We start from the raw sequence: 12,357 nt of genomic DNA, 5'->3' as shown, positions 1-12,357 counted from the left end.
CGACCTTGTAACGCTGATTCGGCCGCCTTCTCGACTGTTTTCCTGGTGGTGCATGCTGCGGGGGTAGTCTGCCTCCTCTCTGCACTAGAAGCTCCAAAGAAATCTTCCGTGGGTTGACGGAATCTTCCCCCTGCAACCGCAGGCACAAAAAGACTGCATCACCGGTCCGCTGGGTCCCCTCTCAGCACGACGAGCGTGGTCCCTGGAACTCAGCAACTCTGTCCAAGTGACTCCCATAGTCCAGTGACTCTTCAGTCCAAGTTTGGTGGAGGTAAGTCCTTGCCTTCCCACGCTAGACTGCATTGCTGGGTACCGCGTGATTTGCAGCTGCTCCGGCTCCTGTGCACTCTTCCAGGATTTCCTTTATGCACAGCCAAGCCTGGGTCTCCGATACTCTAACCTGCAGTTCACGACCTCCTGAGTTGTCCACCGGCATCGTGGGACCTTCTTTTGTGATTTCGGGTGAGCTCGGGTTCACTCTTATTCGTAGTGCCTGTTCCGGCACTTCTGTGGGTGATGCTTGCTTCTGAGTGGGCTCCTTGTCTTGCTGGATGCCCCCTCTGTCTCCTCACGCAATTGGTGACATCCTGGTCCCTTCTGGGCCACAGTAGCGTCCAAAAACCCTAACCGCAACCCTTGCAACTAGCAAGGCTTGTTTGCGGTCTTTCTGCACGGAAACACCTCTGCAAGCTTTTTCATGACGTGGGACATCTATCCTCCAACGGGGAAGTTCCTAGTCCTCTTCGTTCTTGCAGAATGTACAGCTTCTACCATCCAGTGGGAGCTTCTTTGCACCCATAGCTGGCATTTCCTGGGCATCTGCCCACTCCCGACTTGATCGTGACTTTTGGACTTGGTCCCCTTGTTCCACAGGTACTCTCGTCCAGAAATCCATTGTTGTTGCATTGCTGGTGTTGGTCTTCCTTGCAGAATTCCCCTATCACGACTTCTGTGCTCTCTGGGGAACTTAGGTGCACTTTGCACCCACTTTTCAGGGTCTTGGGGTGGGCTATTTTTCTAACCCTCACTGTTTTCTTACAGTCTCAGCAACCCTCTACAAGGTCACATAGGTTTGGGGTCCATTCGTGATTCGCATTCCACTTTTGGAGTATATGGTTTGTGTTGCCCCTATACCTTTGTGCTCTCATTGCAATCTATTGTGACTGTACATTGCTTGCATTGCTTTCTATTGCTATTACTGCTTATTTTTGGTATTGTGTACATATATCTTGTGTATATTTGCTATCCTCATACTGAGGGTACTCACTGAGATACTTTTGGCATATTGTCATAAAAATAAAGTACCTTTATTTTTAGTATATCTGTGTATTGTGTTTTCTTATGATATTGTGCATATGACACCAGTGGTATAGTAGGAGCTTTACACGTCTCCTAGTTCAGCCTCAGCTGCTCTGCTAAGCTACCCTTTTCTATCAGCCTAAGCTGCTAGACACCTCTTCTACACTAATAAGGGATAACTGGACCTGGTGCAGAGTGTAAGTACCCCTTGGTACCACTATAAACCAGGACAGCCTCCTACAATTATTATGCATTAATTCATAAACATTTCATGTTAATTTTGATTATAAAACTAAACTCCAACAACCCCATATCTTGTTTACCTTTTCTAGCACAAATCTTGGAGAAGTACATGAATATTGTACTTTCTAAATATCTAGAGGAAAATGATTTTCTAGACTCAATTCAATTTGGATTTAGACCAAACCATAATACAGAGTCAGTGCTTGTAGTAGCCACAGAGGAGCTGAAAAGCATTTTGGACAATGAGGGGCAGGCAGCAATGATCTTGTTAGATTTACCACCTGATTTCCACACTGTGAACTATGAGATCATGCTGGAACGCTTTGTAGAAATCAGAATTGGAGGTACAGCTCTTGTTCTATTTCACTCATTTCTCTCAGATAGAGAGCAATCAAATACCCTGGGGGACTTCGTATCTAAATCTTTCTCACTGCCGTGTGATGTTCCCCAGGGATCCTACGCTCTTTACTGTCTATGTGGCTCCCCTGACAAGGTTGATTCACTCTTTTGGTCTGGCCCCTGTGACTTAGGCTGATGATACTCAAATTGTGGTGTCCATCTCGAATGATGTGGACGAGGTCACACATTGTTTTAACAAATGCATGAAGGGAAATTGCAGAACGGATCAGTAACAACTGTCTTAAGTGGAACTCAGACAAAACAGAGGTCTTCCAGTTTGGTAAGGACACAACTTTCCGGCACTAATCCTGGCGGCATCAGATGCTCGGCTCTCCTACCATCCCAGTATCTTCGGTCAGGAACCTGGGAATGTGGTGAATCCATTTTAGTTTTCCCTGGGACACAGGAGTCAGCTTAGCCTCTGGCTTGCAGACCTGTGCCCCCGTCACCTAGTGACCTTTTACCCATTCATCATGCTCTGTTTTTATTCCATTTATTTTATCTTTTCTTTTAGCTTTCGCCATGTGCTTACATTTTCTGAGAAATGTTTTGATTTTCTTTATCAGTGCCATTCTGAGAAGGTGTCATTATCGGCGTCACTATCAGTGATACAGGTAGGTATTGCCATCATGTCCCTTTCCCACTTAATAGTGATAGGAACATCATGCGCTCTTGTTAGGGATTGTTTATGCAATTGTCGGCACAAGTCTGCCACATTATCAGATGTTTAGGAACGTACCTGTACCAGGGATGCTACACGATCAGTATAAATATACCTCACACAGACGAGGTCATTAGAGAAGTTTCTTCCAGATGTCATCTATGCTGCACGTCACCTTACTGTAGAACCCAGCTTTTGTGTCTTCATGAAGTCTAACCTAGAGACCTCATTCCAAGGTAGCGAGTTTTGGGGGCACTTCTCATGGACATGGTACTGGCAGATTAGGTTTCTCATACATAGGTTTCACTAGGGTAAAGATTAAGTTTTCTTGGTTAGGAATTTTATATCTAATGTTTATTGTAAGATGGTGGGGGGTTTTATATTCACAACGCTCATCTTCACAATTCTGCTTTTATTACTGTTCAATATCCTAATCATTGCAGCCCATGCATTTTACCATAGATTGCAGTCTTTTCAATAAATATATTGCAAACTCTCTTGCATCTCCTTTATTGCCTTTGTGTGTATCAGACTTATTGCTAATGAGAAAAAAGGGTAACTCCCGTTCCATCACGGCTTCCTGGAGAGGTCAGATTTAGAGCCCATGCGTAAGGCTGCCATAAATCACCTTTGTTGTCTGAGTTTTGGTGAAGTACTGCTTTGTGAGCCAGGGGTGCTTGGCTGACAGTTGCAACGTGTTGTAGGAATGACTCAGTCGCCTACGCCTAAGTGCTGTCATCCCTAAACCAGAAGTCTCACTATGGATCGAAAGTCCTACTACGACAGGAATATTCTTTTTTTCTAGTCAGAGACCTATTACCTGATCTGGAGAGATCGCCTAGTCTCAAACTGGCCTTACTGCTACATAATCCTGCACGCAGACTGCAGAGACACCAGGAAGTTAAGATGAGGCCTGGCCATAGTTATGCATGCCAAAAGCATATGTGATGTGTTGACGTCACCCGTCACGGCACTCATTAATCGCTGCAACTAAAAGAGAATAAGGTTAAAACAAGCATTTGCAATGCAACAAGTCTCACATTTGCTCCAGTCACAGCTATTGGTGTTGATAGTTCCTAACTGGACTTTTCTTGCCACATAAATTGGAAATGAAAAGTAAAACATTAGTTGACATAAGTGAGCTGAATCAAAGCGCCATGGCCGCCATGAGCATGAGCGCGTAGGAGACACATTAAATGAAAAATAAATTAACTTGCAGTCAAACGTATCGGCAAAAGTGCAATTAACCATGTAACAGGGTTGATGTCCAAGGTGATAACAAAACCGCCCCAAGGATGGACAACTGTAAAGCATTTACCAATGATAACAAAGGATTTTTGAAATGCAAGCCCATGAACGAGCGATAGTGATGGGCGTGAGGTGGGCGTGTTTAAAAGCCCACAGATAGATTACAACAGGTCAAAGCTCGTGTGAGCTTGACTTAAAAATGATACCAAGTACCTGGCACCAGCTCATCATGCGCTAGCAGCTAAAAACTTTTTGGAAGAAGGAGATGCAGACTTCAAAACAAGCTGTGGTCCTATCTGATATCAGCGGGGCAAACCCTTACTTACTGCATCACAATATCACATCTGACCCTTCCTAACCTTGTCGAGTGGGCCTCATGCTGCTGTGCCAGTGACCAGGGGTCAAAGGAACATTGACAGAACCTCGTGCACCCTCAAAAGACTCCCACTAGCTCCCTCTACCAAACCAGATCACTGTGTAAGTCCGCTGCATGACCTAAAAGGCAGTACACTATTGGAGGGCTCTACCACTTCTGACAAGCAGGACCAAAGACGCATACGCAATACCTAGAGCAACAATCTTGCTTGAAACAAAGGTGCACTGAAGATGCTTCCCAAGGCGCTAGGCTAACAGCCACTTTGAGAGCCTGTGCACCAGTGAGTAGAAGGCCTGGTAGTGGTGCTTGTGAGGGATGTGTAGAGAATGCCGCTATTTTAGAAGACAGCGCTGGTGTCAAGAGGACTAATACAGTTCCATCAGATTGGAAGAAGGGGGATGGAGAGCGTGACATGGCCATTTCTGTGCGCCTAGAATGATGGATTAATACCTGTCTGGATGTACAGAATAGCCGTGCACAGTGTGTGAACAATTGCATCACAGTCTGTAAATATGTTCGTGGGTAAAAACACCGGTCTAAAAATACAGCATAGTACGTGAGTCCGTACCGACTTTAAAGCACAGCATCACAACGTGTGAAGAACTGGACTGGATGTAGGTATGTAACATCATCATCAAAGTGTCTGACTACTTTTCTGTGGTCAAACAACAGCAATGCAACAAGCTGGGTGGGGGTCTGGTGTACATCACAGCATTTGCTATACATAGATGTATACAACTGAGTCACATGGTGCGTGCCAAGAACTGTGAATAACAGAAGTTTTTTCTGCGTGAGCGCCTGCCAAGTGCTGTATATCACAAGCTCATGGTGCATGCACAGCTGCCTGTAAGGTTAATAACATATCACGAGGCACATGGTGCCCCAAAGGTGCAAGTAAACGTGTCTTTCCTTGAAAGGCCTCTTCAGCAAATCATCAGCACAGGCCCCGCCCACCAGGCAGGTAAACAACAACCCTGCATTTTGAAGTATGTGTACCTGGCTGGCAGGTGACATCACCAGGGGTCATATCCCCCACCTCTAGGCCTCTGGGGAAATCACACACACATGGGTGCAGGCCTGACATGAAACACACAATGGTGAGTGCAAAACAGTCTCAAACGACGCACCTAGGCCCCGCCCACCAGGCAGATAAACAACAACCCTGCATTGTGATGTCTGTGTTCCCAGTTGGAGGGTGACACCATCACCAGGGTTCACATGGCCCATGTCTAGGCCTCTTGTGAAATCACTCACACACGGGTGCTGGCCTGACACGAAACACGCAATGGTGAGTGAGTGTGAAATGGCCTCAAACGAGGCACCCAGATCTACTGGTCCCAATGTGCAGCTGGAATCTGCATCGGGAGCAGACCACTCAAGCTTCCCTTTCATTCATCGCTTGAAACCACTCTGTGGCAAAGAGTTCCCATATGTTTTCTTATGAACAAGAAGTAAGGAGGCTGCCCCTATGTGTAGCAGCTGGTCGTTTCACACTTTGAGAGAGATGAGATCACAGCATCTCCTCAATCCTCTGCCGTCTTCTTAGTTCTAGGAGCCCTGCTCTATTCAGGATGCTCTGGAGACACAAGAAATGTTGATCCAACAATCGAGGTCAGCAGAGCTGGAAACCGAAAGGGGCTGCTACTCCCTGACACAGACTACTTGTTCATCACTGAGAATAGCTGTTACTATTATAAGTATTACAACCATGTTGAGGAGTGCTGATACTCTCCCATTACAAGCACTGCAACTGTGTGAGAAGTAGTTGCACTCTCCCATTACAAGCACTGCAATCATATGTAGAAGTGGTGGTGCTTTCCCATTACAGGCACAGCAACTGTGTGGAGAAGTGGTGGTGCCCTCCCATTACAAGCACAGCGACTGTGTGGAGAAGTGGTGGCACCCTCTAAGTACACGCATTACAACTGTGCAGAGAAGTGGAGGCACCCTTCCATTACAATCACTGCAATTGTGTGGAGAGGTGATAGCACACTCCTACAAGCATTGTAACCGTGTGGAGAAGTGGTGGCACCTTCCCAATACAAGTACTACAACTGTGTGGAGAAGGGAAGTGGTGTTACCTTCCAATTGCACGCATTGCAATCATACTTATAAGTGCTAGTACTCTCCTATTACAAGTACTGCAACCATGCTGAGAAGTGCCACTGAAGCCACGCTTACAAGCACCGGAACTCTCCGTTTCAAATTATGCAAGTGCAGATACACAGCTCCTGACAATGTAAATCACTGGATAGCTTACGTGCAAACACCCAACAAGATGGGCGTGCAAGGAAGAGGGTCTAGTCCTTAAACATAGCCATTAAGAGACCCCACTGTTCCATCTAACCTTTTTAGCGTCTAGTGAACTGCGGTATTTAAGTGCCCTACAAAACATCACAAATAACTGTCAATATAATTTTCCTATTTGCTTGCAGAAATGTTGTTTCAAATGCATTTTGGATTACATTTTGTGTACAACTGAATACGTTCCTTAAAATATTGCAATTACCATTAATTTGTTACACTGATTTGTAGATTGGATGAACTGTATTTCATGTGGTTCTCTTTTAAAGTTTAATGAAATCTTGCCACCTTAGAGAACGGACAACAAATACCTCAACCCACCTCCTTGGTAACTTTGCACTGCTTCACCAGGGCGATCCAATTTCTTTCAAATTGAGGCTTTAAATCCAACCCACAAGACCGAGAAAACAAGTTAGAGGCTCACAGAGGAAAATGGAATTTATTATTTACTAAAAATTAACATCAAACAATAGAACCTGGAAATAAGACTGAAACGCATGAGGTTAGCAATTTCTTAAACTAAGAGGAAAGACGCCGAAAAACTATGCGGTGTGCCCAGGATCACATAGTTTAGTCAAGCAGAGGCTTGAATACAGTTTAGATACCATATGTATATATACACACTCACACATATATACACACACACACATATGTACATATGTTTATATATGCACACACATATATATATATGTACACACACACACACGTATACACATACATCTTACACACACATATATATTTTCAGTGTGGGCATGTAAAATTTCCAGGTGTAATCCAACAAAGACTTCGAATTACCCGACTGAAAAAACTTGTACTCACTTTACTTCAGAATACACTTTTAGGGGTGTGTAAAAGCCCAAACACCCCCCTGGATCTATGCCCCAACATATGCATTTCGCTTAACAAAGCATGACTGTCTCACGGCGCCACACGTGATAGGGGAGCAGCTGGCACCACTGCCAAGCGCTTCCAGTCCATGTCCCCCCCCCCTTGACTTCTAGTATTTCTGGTCGTATTATTTTTTGCTTTGCAATGTTTTGTAAAGGGATTGCGCCGCTGAAATGTTGTCTCAAAGCGCTGGGCGGAGGGGGAAGGGACAGGTTAGCCCTTGAACTGGAGTAGCCACTCAAAGATGGAGATTGAAATCTTCGGACCTCTGGCGATCTCACTTTCTCCACCTTTTGGGCTTTCCTGGAACAACGTGGCACAGAGGAGCAATAATAAATGTTATTTCATGGAGAGCCAGGTCAGCTACATGCCCCCGATGTGAGACCCCGACCGTCTTGAAAGGGAATCTGAATTCTCTGCTTAGTTCAACTTGACCAAACCCATAACCCCCATCAACCTCCCCACCACCATTCCATTAAAAGCCCAGTCCAGCATGGTAAGCACACACATCCCAATGGTTCTAGACAACTTGGATTCACAACAATGGTGTTCCCCCCTTATCAGTCAAGAACGGACAAACAAGCATAGGTGAAAATGTTCAAAGCAGCCCCACAGAGGGACAGCCTCAGCTGGACTGGCTCTTTTACTCACGCTGCTTTACACGCTGTTTACAGTCAACATACATTATCAGAGGGTTGCATTCGGTGCTGGTTGCATGTGTCATGAATAATATTAGGGAATCTGGCAGCTACCAGCTAAATGACAAATGAGACAATCTCCAAAAAAGGAAAAGGACTGGGAGATTACGTGGTCCAGTGTACATACTCCCTATTCATGATACTTCAAACACCAGAGTACAATGTTCCAAAGCAAGTCAATACGGAAAAAAATATAGAAAGAATATATTCTTAACACAGAAACACATTTTTTGACTATGGTATGAATGACTTCAAAAGCGAAGGCCTTCATGCATCATGGGGCTTGCTCCACGTCAGACTGGCACTGCAATGTCTGATGGGACCCTTGGGAGGGGGCCTCTTAGCCAGAAATCTGAAAAGATGAAGGGTAGACAAAAGCTGGAGAGAAAGAAGAAAATTTAAATTGGCTCTGAAGCTCCATTGGAACTCAATTTTATTAGAATAAGGAAGCGCTGGTCAAGAATAAAAACACAAAATATAGAGTTAAGGAGGTATTGGTCCGGAGGGATCACATGGCACTTCATCAGGACAAAATAATTATTCTCCAGAAGTTCTAGACAAACCCACACTCTGGGCCTCATTATGACCCTGGCGGGCGGCGGAGGCCGCCCGCCAGGATCCCGCCCTCCAAATTACCGCGCCGCGGTCAAAAGACCGCGGCGGGTATTATGAGTTTTCCCCTGGGCTGGCGGGCGGTTCCAGTAAAACCGCCCGCCAGCCCAGGGGAAAACGACCTTCCCACGAGGATGCCGGCTCGTAATCGAGCCGGCGGAGTGGGAAGGTGCGACGGGTGCAGTGGCACCCGTCGCGTATTTCAGTGTCTGCAAGGCAGACACTGAAATACTTTTCGGGGCCCTCTTACGGGGGCCCCTGCCGTGCCCATGCCATTGGCATGGGCACGGCAGGGGCCCCCAGGGGCCCCGCGACCCCCCCCTACCGCCATCCTGTTCATGGCGGCTTTCCCGCCATGAACTGGATGGCGGTAGGGGGGGTCAGAATCCTCATGGCTGCGGAGCGCGCTCCGCAGCCATGGAGGATTCCAAAGAGCAGCGGAAAGTCAGCGGGAGACCGCTGACTTTCCGCTTCTGACCGCGGCTGAACCGCCGCGGTCAGAATGCTCATTGGAGCACCGCCAGCCTGTTGGCGGTGCTCCCGTGGTCGGTGGCCCTTGCGGCCACCGGCCGCCAGGGTCAGAATGACCCTCTCTGTGTTCATAACTAATGTAAAGGCTAACAGTGAGACTATACTCACAACAGTTCACTTCAATTAGAGAAACTAAGGCATACCATATTTGGCTGCAGAGCAAGTTTTCAAAGGAAGTGCAAAATTACTATTACTCGTTTATGGGTGTTCTTCCTGGTTCGGATTCTATCTAATCCACGTGTCGCCTATTCGCCACCCATGAGACAATCCATTGGCAGAGTGCTAAAAATTGAATGAAAGCACTATGAAAGGGACCCCACTGCTGTTGTGCCGAGACTAGGCGAACAGAGTAAATCTGCATCCCTAACGTGTCCCAGAGGGGAATAAAAAGAAAAGGTATTTAAACCTCTCCCGCAATCACCATTTTTCAGAAACAAAACTTAAAGAAAAACAACATGAAACACACGGAAAGACCCTGATGTTATCACAAAACAGGACCCTGGAGCTCGTCGACGGAGGGAACTTCGATTCCAGGATGTGCATAATCTATCTCAAGAGGAGAGGGGGCTGCATTATAAGCATCCAATAGTCGTTCCAGTGAGCTCCTAAGCATCTTAGATATGCAAACATAAACTAGCAGTCGTGTGTGACATCCAGATGACATATAAAAGTGATCTTCACAGGATCATGCTTTCTTATTTCATGGGAAAGCCATTAAAACACAGGATATCCATGTTCAGCAGCTAACGGGTTCAGAGCACCTTAAAGCGGCGGCGTTGGGCGCTTTATGAAATATAAAATTTTATGCTGGTCTGTCATATAGCGAACTCACCACGAAGCGGTGGTGCCATATAAAATAAAACAGTTTTACATAAGGGAGCCAACTTAAAGCGCCACACCATGAGCGTGATGGAGCACAAAAAAGGAAACAGAAGTTCACTCGCAGTCAAAAGTATCAGCAGTTATGCAATTATCCATGTAACAGAGTCAATGTTAATCAAAGTGCACGACTACTGCCCAGCGAGATCACGCTGCGTAGGAAATAAAAAGAAAAAGTAGTCCAGAAGCCATGCGGAAAACTTGGAGCCTTGTATGTTTTCAGTAATTTACAGGTGCGCTTTAGGGGGGCTAAACACCGGAAAAGGCATGATGTATGCATGCCTTTCACAAATGAAATCAAGGAATTTTTTTACGGCAGGCGCACAAAGCAACCATACTGATGGGTGTGTGGTGGGCATAGTTAAAAGCCCACAGAGAGATTATTACAGGGGCCCGAGCACTTGTGCTCGACCCTAAAACAAAATGGAAGCGTGAGTTAAAACACTAGTGCACATAACGGGATGTTCTAGAAACATGATGCTCGATAAAAAGTCATTATTAATACCAGTTTCGATTTTCGTTGTGCTAGGACATAGGGCCTGATTCTAACTTTGGAGGACGGTGTTAAACCGTCCCAAAAGTGGCGGATATACCACCTACCGTATTACGAGTTCCATAGGATATAATGGACTCGTAATACGGTAGGTGGTATATCCGCCACTTTTGGGACGGTTTAACACCGTCCTCCAAAGTTAGAATCAGGCCCATAGTCTGTTACCATGATCAGTGTAGGCTGATAAAAGAGTGTTATTTGTCTGTATTCTTGTCTGTATTCTCATCTTGTTTGTCTCAAGCAACTTCTTTGGTATTGCATGCCTTGGTTGCCTCTATTGACGCTCAGGGGCTATTTAGGTTGAGTCATTTACGGATGCTCAGGGACTAGTTAGGTTGAATCATGACAGCAATTCAGCCACTGGAAGGATATTTTCTTGTACCCCACCTCAAATGTCACTGCTGTGTCGTCAAATATTGCCACATGACGTTATGGGGGCACGGTGCAGGGCAGAAGCCACCTAAAGACTTGTTTCATTTGGGGTACAAATGGACCTTGTGCCAGACATATCACTACAGACTTCAGTGGCCTGCTTACATCTACGGCTGATGCGGTTTATATAGCAATTTTTACAACTCATCACTTTCTAAAGCCACCAGCCACCACTGGATTTGAGGGTAACCTGAGGGTTTTGGGTGGGTAGAGGTAAAGAAGGGGAGGATAACTTGAAGGTTCTGGTGGGTACAGGTAAAGAGAGGGGAGGATAACTTGAGAGCTCATGGGTGGGTGGAGGAAAAAGAAGTTGACTTGAAGGTTCAGGATGGGTAGTGGTAAAGGGATATGAGAGTGATTTGAGGGTTTGAGGTGAGGAGAGGTAAATGGATGTGAGGGTGACTTGAGGGCTCACGTGGGTAGAAGTAAAGGGAAGTGAGGGTAACTTGAGGGCTTGGGTGGGTACAGGTAAAGGGGGGTCAGAGTGACTTAGGGGCTCAGTGGTGGGTACAGGTAAAAAGAGGTAAGGGTGATTTGAGTGATCTGTGGTGGTTAGAGGTAAAAGGAGGTGAAGGTAACTTGAGGGCTTGGAAGTCTGTAGTGGTAAAGGGTGGTAAGAGTGACTTGAGGGCTCAGAGGTGGGGGTAATAGACAAAAGGGTGGATAGAGATAAAGGGAGGTAAGGGTGATTTTAGAAAGGGATAGAGGTAAAGACAAACACTGTGTGTTTGATGTTGAGTAAAACTTCCTAAATTATAAAAAAGGTAACCAACAAATAAATAAGGGCCAGATGTAGCAAGCCGTTTGCATGGCGCAAACTGCAAAAAACGCAGTTTGCACCATGCAAACGGCCTCACGCGATGCTCATTCCCCGGTACCGACTCGCAATTTGGGAATGCGACTCGCAAATAGGAAGGGGTGTTCCCTTCCTATTTGCGACTCGCATCGCAATTCCTATGGACCACTGCCTACTCTGAAAAAAACGAAACCAAATGGTTTCGGTATTTTTTTCATTTTGCAACTCGTTTTCCTTTAAGGAAAACGGGCTGCAAAATGAAAAAAAAAACTGCTTTATTTAAAAAGCAGTCACAGACATGGAGGTCTGCTGACTACAGCAGGCCACCATCCCTGTGAGTGCAGGGACTCGCTATGGGGGTCGCAAAATGCGACCCACCTCATGAATATTGATGAGGTGGGTCTTTGCGACCCCATAGCGAGTCGCAGAAGGTGTCTG

Source organism: Pleurodeles waltl, chromosome 1_2, assembly GCF_031143425.1.
Source record: "Pleurodeles waltl isolate 20211129_DDA chromosome 1_2, aPleWal1.hap1.20221129, whole genome shotgun sequence".
NCBI lineage: Eukaryota > Metazoa > Chordata > Amphibia > Caudata > Salamandridae > Pleurodeles > Pleurodeles waltl.
Note: the sequence above shows the minus strand (reverse complement) of the source record.